Genomic DNA, 21,616 nt, shown 5'->3' on the forward strand with positions numbered 1-21,616 from the left:
TTTTATCGCCTTTTCGAAGTTATCAGTGAAATCATGGAGTTCTCGGGCATTCTCGCGTTTTAGCTCGGAAAGCTCGAACAGTGCTTGCACTTGCTTACGTTTCAGCATTTTCTTGTTGGAATATCGCGCCGTAAGAAGATTCCAAGCTACAGTGTAGTTGGCTGGTGTAAGTGGTAGCGAACTTATCACATTCAATGCCTCTCCATCGAGTTGCGAACGTAGATAATGGTACTTTTCGATGGTGGGCAGCTCAGCTGAGCTATGGACGAGAGCAACATACAGATCACGGAATGCAAGCCATTCTTCTATGTCCCCAGAAAATCTAGGAAGAGTAATTCTGGGCAACTGAACCTTCGGAACCAACTGCTGAACTACGAGGGATTCATTCAAACGATGTGACCTTTCTAGACTCAGTGGATCCTGATCTAATTTGTTGACGAGGAACTCCTTAATCCTGTAGTATTTCTTCTCGTACGTAGTTTTCTCATTCAGGTAAGCTGCTACATTTTCTGGACTTTCATCGTTTATCTGTAAATCCATGAAAACGGCCATCAGTTCGTCGTGAAGCTTGTCCAGTTTTTCCAATCGAATCTTCAGTGCTGCAAACGGTGTCTGCTCGTTATATTCTGCCATAAACTCGAAGAGAATCTCAAACGATGCTAGCTCACTATCCTTTTGCACTTGAAGACCCTTTATTTTCCTTGCGACAGACATGATTCTGTTGAACTGTATCAGTAGCTGACTTCAATCTTGGATATCCGCTACAAACGCATCCGGTTCGAAGGACCAATGTTCGATAGCCGGAGATCACCTTGCTGGTTCTTTCAGATATTGAACTCCGTCGGATTTGTCGCGGACGATTGATAGGCACTTTAATGATTTTTGAACATTTATTTGCACCTGCTTTCTATCATGGACGACTTAAAACTAACTCAATACAAAAATGGTTAACAATGCGAATGGACAGATTCAGTTTCTTAGTACAGTGAAGTATTTCTATATCGGACTAGCAAATTCAAATACGAGGCGTGATCAAAGCTTGTTGAGAATTTTAATAAAAGCACGCAAAACCTATTGAACAATGAATTTCAGTAACCTTTTAGGTAATATTTCTGATACTATAAATCATTAATATTTAACTCAAAATTTCAACAGAATGAACCTTTACTTCTTAATCAAGGAATATCTGTTTCATTGAAAAGAGTCATGATAGGAAAATATTTTGATACATTATTTTAATAAGGTAAACCTTATTTTATTTTTTTGTTAACACTAACTTGCTCGTTTTCCGAAAAATACGGGACATTTTGACCTTTTTCCACAATACGACGGGACAACCCTAAAAGGTCATAAAAACGGTACTGTCCCGTTGAATACGGGACGTATGGTCAGCCTAGTGAGGTGCTCCTACAGGATGTTTCAGGGGTGTTCCAGGGGGTTACTGGAGCACTTCAGTGGGTCCCAGTGGCTCTTCATAGGCCCCAGACTTTCATGGCAGTTCAACGGGTGTTCCTTGAGGGCTCAGGAGCGTTTCAGTGGGTCTCAGAGAAGTGACAGGGCGTTTCAGGGGAGTTTCAGCTGTTCCAAGAGGGTTATCTGGAAGGGTTATATAACATTTACCCGAAAATCATTTTACTGAAAAACGTTTTTCCAACATTCAATTACTCGAATATAACATATACCCCAATGCGACAACTAGCCAAATACTGAATCTATTACTCAATATAAATCAACATTTCGTGAAAAGAAGTTTATTTTTCAAAATGTACAAGTTTATTGTTTAACGTTCGAAATTGGAATGTTGTGTTTAAAAAAAGTATTCTATTGTAATTAGATATCTACTAAAGTGGTTGAAGAAAAGTGTACTGAGATTTCCTCATCTTTTTTTCATGAGCATTGAGTTTATGCTTTAAAAAATATTATGACTTGTTTCTCAAAACAAGAACATATCATGTTTAACCCATATCCGCCCAGCGTCCTATTTATAGGACAGATGCCCCGAACGCCCAGCGTCCTATAAATAGGACAGTCCTTTTGATGTGAATATCTCCAGAATTATGCAAAATTTTAGAATACTTTCTTCAGAGAAGATGTTCTCCTCACCCATACCTTGCTCATAGTGGACAATATAGTTTGTTACTGGTTCACTAGGTGGCGTAAACGATGCTGCAAAGAATGCATATTGTCACGATCTGTGAGCTTCATTTTCAATGCGAAAAAAAATATTTCCCTGGAATCTTGACTATGATGAATAATTTACAGTTCATTTCTTCGGCAGAGTTGTTAATCAATACATACAAAAGTCGATGATTGTATGTTTATATGCTTGTATATTTGTCTATTTGTATGTTTCTATGTCTGTATGTATGTATGTACTCTGATGTAATGCGTCAAGAAATTTCAATAAAATTTGGTATACACATTCCTTAGGATGTGGAGGTGGTAGCAGGGATATTGAAATTCAAGATGGCGGCTTAGGTTCCAAGATGGCGGTCAAAACTCCAGAATATATGTTTTTAACGGCAATGCTGCTTTGGATACTATGCAATATGGGTATCTATCGATCGGGCTTCACAAGTAGAACTCAAAAATGAATATCCGACGCCATTTTGAAATCCAAGATGGCGGACCATATCCAATATGGCGGCCATGGAATGGTAGTTTGATCTATAATACCATGCAATATGGGTATCTATCGATCGGGCTTGATGAGTAGAAGTCAAAAATCGATATTTTACGCCATTCTGAAATCCAAGATGGCGGATCATATCGAAGATAGCGGTCACGGAATGGTAGTTTGAGCTATTATACCATGTAATATGGGTATCGATCGATCGGGCTTCATGAGTAGAAGTCAAAATCAAAATCAAATCAAAAATCAAAATGGTAGTTTGAGCTATGATACCATGCAATATGGGTATCGATCGATCGGGCTTCATGAGTAGAAGTCAAAATCGATATTTGCCCCATTTCGGAATCAAAGATGGCGAATTATATCCAAGATGGCGGCCATGGAATGGTAGTTTGAGCTACGATACCGTGCAATATGGGTATCTATCGATCGGGCATAATAAGTAGATGTAAAAAATCGATATTTAACGCCATTTTGAAATCCAAGATGGCAGACCATATCCAAGATGGCGGCCACGGAATGGTAGTTTCAGCTATGATACTATGCAGTATGGGTATCCATCGATCGGGATTCATGAGTAGAAGTCAAAAAACAATATTTGACTCTATTTCGAAATTCAAGATGGCGGCCCATATCCAAGATGGTGGCCTCAGAATGAGAATTTGAGCTATGAAACCATGCAATATGGGTATCTATCGATCGGGCTTCATGAGTAGAACTCAAAAATGAATATCCGACGCCATTTCGAAACCCAAGATGGCAGACCATACCTAAGATGGTGGCCACGGAATGGTAGTTTGAGCTTAGGTATCTACCGATCGGGCTTTATGAGACACAGGGTAGAGGGTCATGGTAGATGGTAGGGTAGCGGGTAGGATAAAGGGTGGAGCAGACGGTCGGGTAGAGGGTTTGGGTAAAGGCTAGAGTAGAGGGAGTGGAGTAGAAGGTTAGGGTAGAGGCTAGGGTGGACGGTAGGGAGAAGGATAGGATAGAGAGTAGGTTTGAGGGTAGGAAAAATGTTAGGGTAGAGAGTAGGGTAGACGGTACGATTAAGCACAATATAGACTAGAGGGTACGGTAAAGGATAGAGCAGTGTTTGTGGTAGAGGATAGTTAAGAGGGTAGGGCAGATGGTAGGGTTAAAGGCTATGATAGAGCGTAGGATAGAGGGTTGGAATAGAGGGCAAAGAAGACAGTAAGGTAGAGGCTAGAGACAGAGTTGATGTACACGTGCTGTAGTCCCATGTACGGGAGCCACATTGCAAGCGAGCTCCCAGGAGCTCTGTACATTTTGTGACTGAAAGTTGTGCGTCTCATTTTTCTCAAGATGTGTCTCATGAGCTTCGTCTCATGCGCTGATTAAATTAGAAAATTTCACGACAAAAACTTCCTAAACGAACGAGAATTGAAACCTTAACCTTTGCATTGAGAGTCCCTAGTCGTAACGCATAGGCCAACCAGACTCTTGAGTTGTGTACGGAAAAAAGTTGTTGTGGTTCTTCGTTACCAAGAAGATGTTTTTCACCTTAGATACCAACAGCTCACGCAGCGCATGAGACGAGCTCCCCTCCACGGGAGCTATGCGCCAAGCTCGCACCCACAAGATTTTCGTGAGCCTCCTAGCATCGCAGCACACTGCGATTTTGAAGAGCTGGGAGACAATTTGGTGTGAGGCTCGCTGTCACATTTTTGTACACATGAGCAATGGGAAACTCTGGCTAGAGAGTAGTGTGAAGAATTGAGATGAGATTAGATGGGCTGAGGTTCTTTTTTGAAATACCTTCGGGAATTCTTTTCAGGATTTCTTCAGGCATTCCTTTCGAGAATATTCCCAGGTTTATTCCCGGGATTCCTTCAGATATTGCTTCCGAGATTGCTGTATGAACTGCTCCGGAGTTCTCTTCAGGGATTTTTGCAGGGATTGCTTTGGAAAATCCTGAAAGGATTCTTTTAGTTATTCTTTTCTGAATTCTTTCAGGGATTTGTGCTAGAATTCCTTCAAAGATTCCTTCCAGGATTCCTGCTGTTATTCCTTAAGAGATTCCTCCCAAAAAAAAATATGAAAAATATATGTTTCTTCCCAGATTGTTTTCAGGCAATCCTAGATCATAGAGACATCTTCTATGGTTCTTGCAGGCTGGCTTGCTTCTGGCCGGCATGCCTGTCATGATCTCTCTAAGGAGTCTAAGGATTCCATCAGGTATTCTTTACGGGATTCCTCCAGGAATAACTTCAGGGATTTCTGCCAGAATTGCTTTGGAAAATCATGAAAGGATTCTTTCAGAAATTTTACCCAGCATTCTTTCATTGTTTTAGTATACTTTCAAAGTGATCTGTCGAAACATATTCAGAGAATCCTAATGGAATTCTTTATATGAGCCGGGATCCTCGCTCGGGATTTATACAGCAATTCCTCCCGGGATTTCTTCTGTGACTATTTCAGGGATTCCCACCAAGCTTTCAGTTGAGATTCTCTCAGAACTTTACCAGATATGCCTCTCAGAATTCCTTCTGTAAATCCTCCCGGGATTCCTCCGGGGTTTCCATATTATCCATATTTCGATGTAACTTTGATAGTGCCCAGAATAACAGCATAAAACCCACATATTGTTCACGAATAAGCAATCATGGAGTAGTACAAAAATAAGTGGAGAAGCCGTGTCGAGTATATCTGGTTGAAATTTTATATCAAAACATGGAATGATGATGAACCTGGGCGTGTTAGTGGAATACCTGTAAATATGAGACACCGAAGACGACCTTATAGTTGAGGTCGAAATACTTATCTGTCAAAGGATACAAATGAAATGGAACAGTACGATTTTCTATGAAAAACTTCTGAAAAGTTTACGTATGGTGAATACGTAAAGAGAGTTTGTGGGGTGCTGAAGGAACAACTCAATTACTTTATTAGAAATCATTATCTGTGTAAAATCTAACTTCTACAGCATTTTAAAGTTTGCTTATGCCACACATTGTGAGCTCTCTTTGTTTGATTTGTTAAAAAAATAGAAATGTTGAACACTGCAGTCGAAATTACATGAAATTACAAGAATCATGCATTGCATACTTTTAGGCGTTTAGCGGGTTATATTTCTGTACCAATTTATAAGGCATTTTTCTATTCTTTTTGAGTGGTTATAATCTCTCTCATTTGTTTAAAGCTGTATTGTATCTATACGGATCAGAATAAAACAATAGCGTAGAAGTTGGGCTGAAATAGAACTCAAGAAAATTATCAGACATTGAGGACCTACAATGAAGATTTTTTTTCCATTTTTTTCATCAAATCATGCTTATTTGAATGGAACTTGACCTTTGATAACAAATTTATTTGGAGATTAAAATTGTGAGACACCTTGGGCGTTAACGGGTTAAGAGAAAAGGCCTATACCTCGTGAATAATGAAAATAAACTAATTTGGCATTACAAAATGTATTAACAAAAGGTGTCATGGTCGAAATAAAATGGTGGATCAAGGAGTGTACAAGCCTCGTTGGGTAAATGTACAACTCGTGTTGTGAAAATCACAAATTGCAACTCGTTGCATAAATAACTATTAACCATATTCATGGCAATCCCTATCGTTCTGTTTGGAGAGTAACCCGAAAATGTTGGGTCATTAGGCGAATGATATTCGGCTGAATAGAAATTTGGGCAGAATGGTCATCGGAATGAATCGATCAGAAAACTTAATAAAAAATAGCATAATTTGAAATGAAAAAAAAAAACTTAAATTAGCGTGTTGAAAATGCTTTGACATCCATGTGCACAACAGAACATGTGCTCGATGAACAAATTGAGATTTGAAATTATGAAAAGAAATCCACGTACTCCGGTGAGACTCGAACTCACGACTCCCAATTCGCTAGACGGGCGCTTCTATTCCTTCAAGCTACGGAGTCACTCGACTATCTCCGTCGCCAGCAGGCCTAGAACTGAACTCGATTCCACAATCGCACATGGTTATCTTCTTTTCACAATCCAAACCCCCTTCGGATGGGATTAGATGAACATCTAACACATTGTCTGTTGTGCACATGTATGTCAAAGCGGGAGAGGAAGTTATTTTTAATTGTCGAGAGCTTCGGGCACTGCCTTCCAATCACTTATTGGTATGGCAATTAGTGTGCAGTCGGACTCTCGACGGGTCGGTCCTCGGCCGACCGAATACGGTAAGGGTGACCGTAGCACCTTACAAATGTCAATTTCTTGATTTTGCTTTGGCTGACCAAGCCATGTGGGAAATTACACTGTTGAAAATGCTTTGACATCCATGTGCACAACAGAACATGTGCTCGATGAACAAATTGAGATTTGAAATTATGAAAAGAAATCCACGTACTCCGGTGAGACTCGAACTCACGACTCCCAATTCGCTAGACGGGCGCTTCTATTCCTTCAAGCTACGGAGTCACTCGACTATCTCCGTCGCCAGCAGGCCTAGAACTGAACTCGATTCCACAATCGCACATGGTTATCTTCTTTTCACAATCCAAACCCCCTTCGGATGGGATTAGATGAACATCTAACACATTGTCTGTTGTGCACATGTATGTCAAAGCGGGAGAGGAAGTTATTTTTAATTGTCGAGAGCTTCGGGCACTGCCTTCCAATCACTTATTGGTTCGAGAGTCCGACTGCACACTAATTGCCATACCAATAAGTGATTGGAAGGCAGTGCCCGAAGCTCTCGACAATTAAAAATAACTTCCTCTCCCGCTTTGACATACATGTGCACAACAGACAATGTGTTAGATGTTCATCTAATCCCATCCGAAGGGGGTTTGGATTGTGAAAAGAAGATAACCATGTGCGATTGTGGAATCGAGTTCAGTTCTAGGCCTGCTGGCGACGGAGATAGTCGAGTGACTCCGTAGCTTGAAGGAATAGAAGCGCCCGTCTAGCGAATTGGGAGTCGTGAGTTCGAGTCTCACCGGAGTACGTGGATTTCTTTTCATAATTTCAAATCTCAATTTGTTCATCGAGCACATGTTCTGTTGTGCACATGGATGTCAAAGCATTTTCAACAGTGTAATTTCCCACATGGCTTGGTCAGCCAAAGCAAAATCAAGAAATTGACATTTGTAAGGTGCTACGGTCACCCTTACCGTATTCGGTCGGCCGAGGACCGACCCGTCGAGAGTCCGACTGCACACTAATTGCCATACCAATAAGTGATTGGAAGGCAGTGCCCGAAGCTCTCGACAATTAAAAATAACTTCCTCTCCCGCTTTGACATACATGTGCACAACAGACAATGTGTTAGATGTTCATCTAATCCCATCCGAAGGGGGTTTGGATTGTGAAAAGAAGATAACCATGTGCGATTGTGGAATCGAGTTCAGTTCTAGGCCTGCTGGCGACGGAGATAGTCGAGTGACTCCGTAGCTTGAAGGAATAGAAGCGCCCGTCTAGCGAATTGGGAGTCGTGAGTTCGAGTCTCACCGGAGTACGTGGATTTCTTTTCATAATTTCAAATCTCAATTTGTTCATCGAGCACATGTTCTGTTGTGCACATGGATGTCAAAGCATTTTCAACAGTGTAATTTCCCACATGGCTTGGTCAGCCAAAGCAAAATCAAGAAATTGACATTTGTAAGGTGCTACGGTCACCCTTACCGTATTCGGTCGGCCGAGGACCGACCCGTCGAGAGTCCGACTGCACACTAATTGCCATACCAATAAGTGATTGGAAGGCAGTGCCCGAAGCTCTCGACAATTAAAAATAACTTCCTCTCCCGCTTTGACATACATGTGCACAACAGACAATGTGTTAGATGTTCATCTAATCCCATCCGAAGGGGGTTTGGATTGTGAAAAGAAGATAACCATGTGCGATTGTGGAATCGAGTTCAGTTCTAGGCCTGCTGGCGACGGAGATAGTCGAGTGACTCCGTAGCTTGAAGGAATAGAAGCGCCCGTCTAGCGAATTGGGAGTCGTGAGTTCGAGTCTCACCGGAGTACGTGGATTTCTTTTCATAATTTCAAATCTCAATTTGTTCATCGAGCACATGTTCTGTTGTGCACATGGATGTCAAAGCATTTTCAACAGTGTAATTTCCCACATGGCTTGGTCAGCCAAAGCAAAATCAAGAAATTGACATTTGTAAGGTGCTACGGTCACCCTTACCGTATTCGGTCGGCCGAGGACCGACCCGTCGAGAGTCCGACTGCACACTAATTGCCATACCAATAAGTGATTGGAAGGCAGTGCCCGAAGCTCTCGACAATTAAAAATAACTTCCTCTCCCGCTTTGACATACATGTGCACAACAGACAATGTGTTAGATGTTCATCTAATCCCATCCGAAGGGGGTTTGGATTGTGAAAAGAAGATAACCATGTGCGATTGTGGAATCGAGTTCAGTTCTAGGCCTGCTGGCGACGGAGATAGTCGAGTGACTCCGTAGCTTGAAGGAATAGAAGCGCCCGTCTAGCGAATTGGGAGTCGTGAGTTCGAGTCTCACCGGAGTACGTGGATTTCTTTTCATAATTTCAAATCTCAATTTGTTCATCGAGCACATGTTCTGTTGTGCACATGGATGTCAAAGCATTTTCAACAGTGTAATTTCCCACATGGCTTGGTCAGCCAAAGCAAAATCAAGAAATTGACATTTGTAAGGTGCTACGGTCACCCTTACCGTATTCGGTCGGCCGAGGACCGACCCGTCGAGAGTCCGACTGCACACTAATTGCCATACCAATAAGTGATTGGAAGGCAGTGCCCGAAGCTCTCGACAATTAAAAATAACTTCCTCTCCCGCTTTGACATACATGTGCACAACAGACAATGTGTTAGATGTTCATCTAATCCCATCCGAAGGGGGTTTGGATTGTGAAAAGAAGATAACCATGTGCGATTGTGGAATCGAGTTCAGTTCTAGGCCTGCTGGCGACGGAGATAGTCGAGTGACTCCGTAGCTTGAAGGAATAGAAGCGCCCGTCTAGCGAATTGGGAGTCGTGAGTTCGAGTCTCACCGGAGTACGTGGATTTCTTTTCATAATTTCAAATCTCAATTTGTTCATCGAGCACATGTTCTGTTGTGCACATGGATGTCAAAGCATTTTCAACAGTGTAATTTCCCACATGGCTTGGTCAGCCAAAGCAAAATCAAGAAATTGACATTTGTAAGGTGCTACGGTCACCCTTACCGTATTCGGTCGGCCGAGGACCGACCCGTCGAGAGTCCGACTGCACACTAATTGCCATACCAATAAGTGATTGGAAGGCAGTGCCCGAAGCTCTCGACAATTAAAAATAACTTCCTCTCCCGCTTTGACATACATGTGCACAACAGACAATGTGTTAGATGTTCATCTAATCCCATCCGAAGGGGGTTTGGATTGTGAAAAGAAGATAACCATGTGCGATTGTGGAATCGAGTTCAGTTCTAGGCCTGCTGGCGACGGAGATAGTCGAGTGACTCCGTAGCTTGAAGGAATAGAAGCGCCCGTCTAGCGAATTGGGAGTCGTGAGTTCGAGTCTCACCGGAGTACGTGGATTTCTTTTCATAATTTCAAATCTCAATTTGTTCATCGAGCACATGTTCTGTTGTGCACATGGATGTCAAAGCATTTTCAACAGTGTAATTTCCCACATGGCTTGGTCAGCCAAAGCAAAATCAAGAAATTGACATTAAATTAGCGGTTACAAATCATTTCTGTAAGAAAGCAATAAGAAAGAATATCCTATTATTCAATTTACTATTACTTTAGAGCTTTTAGTAGAACTTGTTACTTCAGACTCTAGTTTAATTTAAAAACACTTCACTAATACTTTACTTTTGCAAAAGAAAATAATAAATGAATAACTCTTTTAAAGAAAAACTAGAAAGGACGAGCAAATTCCTTTTAATTCTACTACTGTGCTTATCTTCGGACAGATAGGCCTATTTCGTCTGTGACTTACAGACTTCTTCAGTGTCAAGTGCTCGACTGAAGAAAACCTCGCATTCGTTGTGATATTTATACTAGGAGTGTATGTGTAGGTACGTGTGTGGGTAAAAGTGTAGGTATAAAAATGTAGGTACAAAATTGTAGGTACATATTTGTAAAAAAGGGGGTGTATCTGCCTGTTAGAAAACAGGGTGTCAATAAGATACCTAAAGCTAGGAAAATTCCTACCGATTTGGTAGGTAGTCAATTGGTGTTTGTTGTGTTATTTTTTCCTGCCGATTTGGTAGGTAGTCAATTTGTGTTTTGTGTATTGTGTAATGTTTTGTGTGTGTTAGGTAAAAATTTAAACAGCCACGTGTACCCATTGCCCTGATCCTTGTTAAGTAGTTTTTTATTGTTTTGTTTGTAAATTTCTAAACTTTCTGCAACATCAAGTTTCCATGGGTTTGTAATGTGTCGTAAGAGTTTAATATTTGAAGTATTCATAAAATGTCCTTCATTGAAAATATGTTCAGCAACTTTAGATTTAAAATGATGAATGAGTCCCTTGTCTGTGTCTTTGTGTGCTTTTGATACTTCCGTTATGTGTTCTTTGAATCGTGTGTTGAGTGTGCGTTTTGTTTGTCCTATGTATATTTTGTCACAGTGATTACATGTTACTTTGTAAACACCAGATTTTGTTAAGTTGTCCAACGGGTCTTTCGTAGATCCTAAGAGAGTTTGAAGTTGGTTAGCTTTGCTTGTGAAAACTAATTCAAAACCAAACTTTCTGAGAATAGGTCGGAGTTTTTTGGTGTCATTGTTGTAGTTCACAGTTATCCGTTTAAGTGTAGGTTCTGTCCGTGTCAGTGTAGTCAAAGAACGTCTGTATTGTTGTTGTGTCTTTTTGTTGATGATCTGTTGTATTGTTTGTTTTGTGTAACCGTTCAACTGTGCTGTTTCGAAAATGTAATTAAGTTCTTTCGTTTTTCCTGTTTCACTAAGTGGAAGTGTCTGCATTCGGTGTATCATGTGATTGAAGGATGCAATTTTGTGTTGATGTGAGTGATTTGATGAATTTGGAATAGTGCGTTGAGTGTGTGTCGGTTTTCTGTAAATTTCGAAGGAAAGTGTTGATTCTTGTTTTACGATGAGTATGTCCAAAAATGGTAGTTGGTTGTTCTGTTCAATTTCACAAGTGAATTCGATGTTTTTGTGTGCATTATTGATATTGTTCAAGATTTCAGGTAAAAGATGTTTCTTAACAATGCTAAACACGTCGTCAACGTATCTCCACCAGACTTCAGGAAGCTGTTTGTTGTTTTCTAAGCGTTTTTCCAAATTTGCCATAAAAATTTCACTTAAAAATGGAGAAAGTGGATTGCCCATGGGGGCACCATTAAGTTGTTTGTAGGTTTCATTTCTGAACGAAAAATAATTTTCTTCCATACAAAGTTTGGTTAATTTGATGTATGTACGAACTTTCTTAATCCAATCTGAATTTGAATCTTCATACTGGTTCAGAAGCCAATCTTCTAGTAGGTTAATGGCCTCTTTAACTGGAATGCTTGGAAATAGTGATTTAACGTCGAATGAAACTAAAATTTCATCGTCGTTAACGGATAAATTCTGTACTAGTTCTGTGAATTGTTCGGAATTCTTGACAGATCTACTGTGAAATTTTTTAGGCATGTTTTGGAATTCTTGTACTAAATATTTGGCAATTTTGTGTGTAGGTGAACCAATGGCTGAAACAATCTCACGCATTTCATTTCCAGGTTTATGAACTTTGGGAAGTCCTTTTATTCTTGGCAATGAAGGGTTAGATTCTTTCAGGCTTTTAATGACGCTTCCTAAAACTGGTGTAGACTCTTTGAGAGTTTTGTCAACACGTCTTACTAATCCTGGAAGAGGATCAGTACGTTGTTTTCGGTAAGGTCCATTTTGAATCTTGTTATTCATTATTTCATCATAGTCCTCTTTGTTCATGATTACTGTTTTGTTTCCTTTGTCAGCTTTCAGATAGAAAACTGGTTTCTGGTTAAGTTCTTTGGTTATTCGTTGTTCTTTCAGGTGTTCTTTGTTCAATTTGTTTTGTTGTGTGTTTTGAATAGTGTTAGCTGTTTGTGTTCTGATTTCTTGAATCTGTGGTGTCTGTAAATTGTTCGTGTTGATAGCTGTTTCAATGTCGATTATGGTTTGTGTTGAATCTGGTTTAGAGTGTACTGCGTAGTTAAGACCTTTGTTGAGAAGGGTCAACTGTTCTTCCGTAAACTGTTCGGAAGAGCGATTGACCACTAACCCAGTTAGTTCTTGTGTTGTGTTTTGTGGTTGTGTAGAAGAACATGTAAACTTCGGATTTTGCATCTTTAATGCTTTAAGTTTTTTATCTAGTAATTTCCTTTTTCTTTCTGATTCACAAAATTCTGCAACTTTTACTTTTGTTAGAAAATTAGGGAAAGATTCAGGATAATCTTTCGCTAACTTTAAATGGAGAGAATAACATTCCAAAGTTTTCATGTTGATCTTGCTGTGTAGTTTTTTGATGCTTTCTTTGATGAGTGTTTGTTCAAGTGTCTTTACTATGTTGGGGTTTGTGGCTGTTTTAACTTTTACCTTGTGACTTACGGGAGTAAGCCTGTACTCTATACACTTCTTGAGAAACGCGATATCCTTGTGTAATCCTGCGATGGTCTTCTTCAACTCGATGAACTTATTCGGCTCTGACTTTGGCTTGGTTGCCATCTTCAATTTACTATTACTTTAGAGCTTTTAGTAGAACTTGTTACTTCAGACTCTAGTTTAATTTAAAAACACTTCACTAATACTTTACTTTTGCAAAAGAAAATAAAAAATGAATAACTCTTTTAAAGAAAAACTAGAAAGGACGAGCAAATTCCTTTTAATTCTACTACTGTGCTTATCTTCGGACAGATAGGCCTATTTCGTCCTATTATTGAAAGAAGGAAACATATTAGATGTCGAGCCTTATTTGAAAGCACAGTGCAGTGCAACACGAAACAACAGCTTTTAAACAAAAGAAGACTAAGACAGATTGAATCGGTAAAGAAACACTTTCCAATTAGGGCACCAAACAACCATGAGAAAACCAACAAAGCAGATGGAGATTAACTCCGATGTTTTGTTTGTAAGTGCCGCATTCCAGTGATTAGTTTTCAGATAAATGTTATAAAACCATCCTCACGGGCTTTTCAGAGGGGTTTCAAGGGTAACTAAAAATCGTAGGGGCGCTTCAGGGAGTCAAGAAGTCCTAGGGGGTTTCAGAGGATTTCTGAAGCATTTCAGAGAGGACCTGGAGTTCTTAGGAGCATTTCAGGGTGTCTCAGGAAGTACCTTAAGGTAAGAGGGCTGTTTCAGGGTGTCTCAAGGATTTCAACGAGTCTCAGGAGTTCCAAGAGCGTTTCAGGTTGTCGCAGGAGTGTCTCTAGGGTATTTTATATGAGGTCCCAAGGAGTTCCAAGGAATACTGGAGCATTGAGGAATGTTTCAGAGGGTCTCAAGAGATAGCTAGAGATCTCAGGGGGAATTTCGGAGATCTCAGGGCACATAAGGGGGGGGGGGGGTTCCAGGGGCTCTTGGGCGCTTCAAACAATTGAAACGTTGGGACTTCTGTAATCCCTTTGAAATTCCCCTGAATCTGATGAGCTATCACAGATCATCCTCCATCGTCAGTCACCCAAAATGAATGAGTTCATAGAAAGTTTTCAAGCCGACTTCATCGACGGCCGCTCGATAACGTACCAGATCTTCACCGTACGGAAAATCCTCTAAAAATGCTGTGATTACCAGCTCCCAATGCATCATCTGTGTATCAGCTACAAAACGTCATACGACAGTATTGATTGTACAGATCTGTGGACTGGACAATCATGGACGCTAACGGCTTTCCTGGGAAGGTGACCAGGCTGATCTATGCAACGATGACCAACAATAACACCCACCATCACAATTTCTAGAAATTGTTATGGAATCATTGCAGAGGCAGCATTCCTCCAGAAATTTCTTTAGAACATATTCCTTCAAATGTGTTATTTTAAAATTTTCTCCATAATTACCTCCAGGGATACGACCAGAAATACTTCTGGGATTCTTTCAGGATTTATTAAAATTTGCCTGCAGTTTTTGCAGAAAGAATATTCTTGCAGAAACCCATTGAATGATTTCAAAAAGAACTCCTCCAAAAGATTTCTTTTGGTCCCATAAAAAAAGAACTCTTGCCTATGAAATTCTACTTTTGCTTGGGATTTCTTTAGAATTTTCTCAAGAAAATAAAAATACTCTTGCAGGAAATTTTCTACTTACACATATTAAAAAATCTTCTACAGATTACAGCAGCAGTTTCATTAGAGTTTGGAGATTCCTGCAGTCGTTTTTGCAGGAACTCCTCCTGAGATTCCCTGAGAAACTGAGATTGTTTTTCCAGATTTTTTTTTCTAGAAATTTATGAACTCATTCCAGAAGTTCATTCAGGAATTGTTTAATATGTTCGTGCAAACAGTTTAATTTAGATCTTTCTTCAGGGATTCTTTCAAAAGTTTTTCTGCTTGAAATTTCCTCTAGAGTCTTCCAGGACTCTTCCAGAAACTACTCCAGCGTTCTCTTCAGAGTTTTCTTAATAGATTTTTAATATTTAGTATATCATTATCATCATTCTATTAGAGATTTTCCCAGAAACTTCCATAGGAATACCTTTTCCAGAGATTTCTCCTGAATTCCTTAATACTATTCCAGAAATATCTCAACCTTCATAAGTATTCTAAGGAGTTCCTTCAGGCACTGTTCCAGGGATTCTTTCAGGTATTCGCCAAGTAATTACTTTAGCATTGCTTCTGGAATTTCGGCCCAGAAATTCTTACAGATATTTGCAAGAATTGCTTCTTAACATCTCCAACGGCATGTGCAGGGATTCCATCAGAAAATTTTCCAGTGATTCTTTGTGAAATTTTTGGCGGAATATTCGAAAACAAAACCAAGAACTATTTCCTGAAAAAAATTTATCAAGAAATGCCTGGATAAATCCTCGTAAGAATTTCCGAAGATTTTTTTCAATGAACTTCTGAAAGTAACATGTAAGTTTGTTGACGAAATTGCTTGCTAAAATTTCTGAAAAAATCCATAAAACACTGAAGAAGTCTCTGGAAAAAAAATCTTAAGGAATCACTAAGGAAATCTCAGAAAAAAATCTATGAAGGAATCTTTGGAAGAATCCTTGATGAAACTTCTGAAGAAATTTCCTGTGCCTTCCTGTGGAAACTTTGGATGGATTCTGGAAATAATCCCAGGAGGAACATCTGAAGTAATCCCAAGCAAATTTTCCAACAGAATCCCAGAAAGAATTTCTGTAAAAAATCCGGGGGAATACCTGGGGAAACTCCTCGGTGGAATTCTTGGAAAAAAATATTGAGAATCTTTAAAAAATAATTGTTGAATAATTCCTGTTGGATTTCTCGATAGCTTTCATAGATGAATCCATGTACACATTATCTAATAAATCACTATAGGTTATTTGGAGATACGCGAAGATAAATTTCTGAAAAGATTCTCAAAAAATTATTTCGAATATTTTAAAGGAAACTCTGTAAAAAATCATAAGTAACATTTCTGAAAAAATCGGAATGAATTTCTTATAGAATCCGTAGAAAGGTATTCTTGGAGGAAATCTTGGCGAAACTACTGAGGAAATTCAGAGAGACATCCGAGGGTGGCCAAAATGTTTGGGATAGGCAACTTTTTTTTTTCTTTCACAAAAAAGTTCAATATGCTGTATCTTTTCATAGAGTGCATAAATTTTGACTGCTTGTCATCCTATTATATGTGCATCATTGGTACAAATTTGAGCTCGATTGGTTAATCTTTCGCGAAGCTAGAACCGTTATCGTAAAACACTATTTCTGGAGCTCGATTTGTGCTTTTGTTGATTAAAAATTCGATCAGTTGGATTCACTTAATCTAGCAAAAACCGTTGAAATTGAACAAAGTTGATACATACAGCAGAATCATCACAAAACAGGCTTTCTGTTCCATCATTGAAAATCTCCAAAATATCTTCCCTATTGCTACAATAACTAAAATAAACTGAACGAATTTTATATCGACAAATGTACATACGACCTATTCAAATCGAGCTCCAGATTTTTTAAACAACTAATTTTTGAGCTGTCGTATCTCGGAGATCAGTGAACCGAATTGAATGAAGTTTTGAGCGATTATCAACAATATATTAATGCTTGAAAATTCTTTAAAACATAGATACTTTTTGAACGTTGAAAAAGAGTTAGGTTGACAAACATTCAAAATTTGAGAATTTTTGATGCACTCTATGAAAAGTTACAGCATGTTGAACTTTTTTGTGAGAGAAAAAAAAGTTGCCTATCCCAAAAATTGTGGCCACCCCTCTCCTCCTCTCTCTCTCCTCTTCTTGGCGTAACGTCCTCACTGGGACAAAGCCTGCTTCTCAGCTTAGTGTTCTATGAGCACTTCCACAGTTATTAACTGAGAGCTTCCTCTGCCAATGACCATTTTGCATGCGTATATCGTGTGGCAGGCACGAAGATACTCTATGCCCAAGGAAGTCAAGGAAATTTCCTTTACGAAAAGATCCTGGACCGACCGGGAATCGAACCCGTCACCCTCAGCATGGTCATGCTGAATACCCGTGCGTTTACCGCCTCGGCTATATGAATTTTAACAGGCACCTCTAGAGGAATTCCTTTTGGAATCACTGAAAGTAATAATGCAAGAGCTGTTGAATGAACTCCGGCATAGTTTTCTGAATAAATTCCTGGAGAAATTTCTGCGGGAATTTTCAATGGATCCCACGGAGGTATTCCTGAAAAAATCTGTAGAGAAAGGAATCCCTTAAGATTTTAAGAATAGAAGAATTTCTTATGGTTTCCTTGCCGGAGTCTCAGAAGAAATCCATGACATAGTTCCTAGAGGAATTCTTGGTGAAATTTCGATGGAGATTTTTAGGGCAATTAAGAGAGCATTAAAAAAAATCTTAAGAAAACACTCGATGAAATTGAAAAGAAATCCTTGTATAAATATCTGAGTAATTCTGGAGTAACTTCAGAAGAAATCCATGGGGCAAATTTATGAAGCAATCTCTACACGAATTTCTGAAGGAACCCTCTATGAATTTCTAAGGACGTCCTGGAAGAATTCCTGAGGAAAATTTGGGAGGAATTTATTGAACATTTTTTTGCAGATTTTCTAAAAAAAAACTTGAAGACAATTCTGGAGCACTTCTGAATTTTTGGTATACTGAATGAATCGCTGAAATATTTTCTGAAGGATTCGCCGGAGGAATTTTTGAAAAATCCATTCAAGAATTTCTATGGGGTTTTCGAGACGAATTCCTTGAGAATTTACAGGATTATCCTCTAAATGAATTTTAAAATGAAACTCTAGAGGAATTTCTGAAAAAAAAAATTATGGAACAGTTCTTGAAGATTTTTGAATTTCTGAATATCGGAAAAGTTACTAAAGGAATCTCTGGATTTTTTTAATGAACCTCTGGAGGAAGCCTGTGCATAATTTGTTAAACATTCAATGGAAAAAACGTTTACCGATACTTAATCAAGATCCCGCATTCTCCACTGTTACTTGACGACCATGTTCAATGATAGCGCGCGCTGGTTGCAAGGCAACTGAGAAATTACGGTGAGTAATGTGTGGATAGCAGGGCGTTGGTTGTCAGAGATTTAACTGATCCTAATTCTATAAAAGGATGTTCATGTTGTTGGTTACTTTTTCAGAGTTCACAATTCAATCGAATTGAAGCTATAGCAAATATCCTAGCCAGCTAGCCATCCCCGATAGATAAGAATCGTTGTCGGCAGGTATATCAAACCGCCAATTCCCGGTATCCATCCAACCTCGCGATGTTATTTAGCACAAGCACCGAACAGTTTTGCTATCGTTTGTTGTAGGTTAGCGATGCATCTCGCTCGCCATATCCATGGGGATTAGTTTTCTCGCCGACAAGACCTCAATAGCATTATTGGTTGTTGTTGCTGATGGTGGTGGTGGTGGTGGAAAAATCGCAGTTGACAGCCCGAGCGCACCGGCAATGGCGATGGTGAGACGTGGTTGACAGGCCATAAATTACAGAATCGGCGGCGGGTGTTGTTGGTTGGTGTGCAAGTTCGCGGTTCGTTTATCTTGCCATGCAATCAGAGACAGAGCGCCAGGAACACGTGAACATTTTCCCAGGTGAGTTGGGTTGATTCGTGTTGAGTGGGCATTAAATTTGGCTCACGTTCGTATTGCACTCAATCGGTGATTTGTCAACCGATGAATATGTAGGGCACATTCTATGTACCGATTTTCAGGCTTTTGAATAAAGAAAAAATATTATGTCGGAATACTTTATCTCTAATCAAATTTGTTCTTCATCCTGAAGACACAAAGTTGAAGCTGGGACATAGCCTTTTCAACGAACATTATAGAATTCATTTAAAGATGGTATCGGAGCTGAACTCATCAAAATGGGCCGGGATAAGTTGGCCACCTGACTGTAGCGGCTGATAATCCAGATCTGGGATACCAAACAGCTACCGGAGGAGTGAGAGGAAGGGGTCATTTGCCCCATCTACAAGAAAGGTGACAAGTTGGAATGCGAGAACTTCCGAAAGATCACAATTCTGAATGCCGCCTACAAAGTGATATCCCAGATCATCTTCCGTCGCGTCGTCTTTTACGCAACGTTAATGAATTTGTAGGAAGTTATCAAGCCGGCTTCGTTGACGGCCGCTTGACAACGGACCAAATCTTTACAGCATGCAGAAAATCCTCCAAAAACGCCGCGAATACCAGGTCCTAACGAAAAACCTGTTCATTGGCTTCAAGGCAGCGTATGACAGTATCGACCTCAGAAAGCTATGAAGAATCATGGACGAGAACGACTTTTCCGGGAAGCTCATTACATTGATCAAGGCGGCGATAGACAGTGTAAGAAACTGCGTAAGGGTTTCAGGCGATCTGTCTAGTTCATTTGAATCACGAGAACTGCGACAAGGTGATGGAGCCTAAGGTAGTTAGATGATCTGATGACCGGACTTAAGTTCGTGGATTAGCCAGACTTTTGTCATGAGATAGCAACTTAAAGTTGACTACCGAAGGGATTCAGCGATTTTAACTTACCCTGCTACAACAAACCATGAGGTAGATCATCCTTTTCCGGAGTGACTCTGCAGTAGGGTGGCCCACACTTATATGAAAAACAAAAATTTCAAAAAATGCCAAGTCTTACCTCCTCAATCAGTTGTTTTGGACTCCCAGAAGCTACGTTCAAAATTTGAGCAAAATCGGTTGAGCCTAAGGGGGCGCTCAAAACGCTTGAAGTTTGTATGGGAAAACTTGGCCAAATGTATGCAGAAATTTTAAGTTTTCGAATTTTGCCGCTAGGTGGCGCTCCTCTCCTCTTGTTGGCGTAACGTCCTCACTGGGACAAAGCCTGCTTCTCAGCTTAGTGTTCAATGAGCACTTCCACAGTTTTTAACTGAGAGCTTCCTCTGCCAATGACCATTTTGCATGTGTATATCGTGTGGCAGGCACGAAGATACTGCCGAGGGGGCGGTCCAGAATGTCGAATTGTTTAAAAATCCATATTCACTAAAACTGATGTGGTCAGGGCGTTAACAGTGTGCACCCAAAATAACCAAAATTGGCATTTTATAATATTTCGCTTCCTGAGGGGGCGGTCCAGAATGTCGAATTGTTTAAAAATCCATATTCACTAAAACTGATGTGGTCAGGGCGTTAACAGTGTGCACCCAAAATAACCAAAATTGGCATTTTATAATATTTCGCTTCCTGAGGGGGCGGTCCAGAATGTCGAATTGTTTAAAAATCCATATTCACTAAAACTGATGTGGTCAGGGCGTTAACAGTGTGCACCCAAAATAACCAAAATTGGCATTTTATAATATTTCGCTTCCTGAGGGGGCGGTCCAGAATGTCGAATTGTTTAAAAATCCATATTCACTAAAACTGATGTGGTCAGGGCGTTAACAGTGTGTACCCAAAATAACCAAAATTGTTATTTTATTATATTTCGCATCCTGAAAAAAAATTTTTTTTTTTGAACTGAAGAGCTGGTTACTCAGTGAGTAACTTGGAGTAACCACGATGACACCACTGCCCGAGGGGGCGGTCCAGAATGTCGAATTGTTTAAAAATCCATATTCACTAAAACTGATGTGGTCAGGGCGTTAACAGTGTGCACCCAAAATAACCAAAATTGGCATTTTATAATATTTCGCTTCCTGAGGGGGCGGTCCAGAATGTCGAATTGTTTAAAAATCCATATTCACTAAAACTGATGTGGTCAGGGCGTTAACAGTGTGCACCCAAAATAACCAAAATTGGCATTTTATAATATTTCGCTTCCTGAGGGGGCGGTCCAGAATGTCGAATTGTTTAAAAATCCATATTCACTAAAACTGATGTGGTCAGGGCGTTAACAGTGTGCACCCAAAATAACCAAAATTGGCATTTTATAATATTTCGCTTCCTGAGGGGGCGGTCCAGAATGTCGAATTGTTTAAAAATCCATATTCACTAAAACTGATGTGGTCAGGGCGTTAACAGTGTGTACCCAAAATAACCAAAATTGTTATTTTATTATATTTCGCATCCTGAAAAAAAATTTTTTTTTTTTGAACTGAAGAGCTGGTTACTCAGTGAGTAACTTGGAGTAACCACGATGACACCACTGACTCTATGCCCAAGGAAGTCAAGGAAATTTCCTCTACGAAAAGATCCTGGACCGACCGGGAATCGAACCCGTCACCCTCAGCATGGTCATGCTGAATACCCGTGCGTTTACCGCCTCGGCTATATGGGCCGAGGTGGCGCTGTAAGCGTTGAATAATCAAACCCTTTGGTATTATTGTAGGTGACTTTGTGCCAGAGAACTTTGCTAGTGACTATATGCCAAACAACTTTGTCGACACAAGACACTTCGCGGTCTTCAACAAAGTTCTCTGGCACATAGTCACCTACAATTATACCAAAGGGTTTGATTATTGAACGCTTACAGCGCCACCTAGCGGCAAAATTCGAAAACTTAAAATTTCTGCGT

Source organism: Aedes albopictus, chromosome 3, assembly GCF_035046485.1.
Source record: "Aedes albopictus strain Foshan chromosome 3, AalbF5, whole genome shotgun sequence".
Lineage (NCBI taxonomy): Eukaryota > Metazoa > Arthropoda > Insecta > Diptera > Culicidae > Aedes > Aedes albopictus.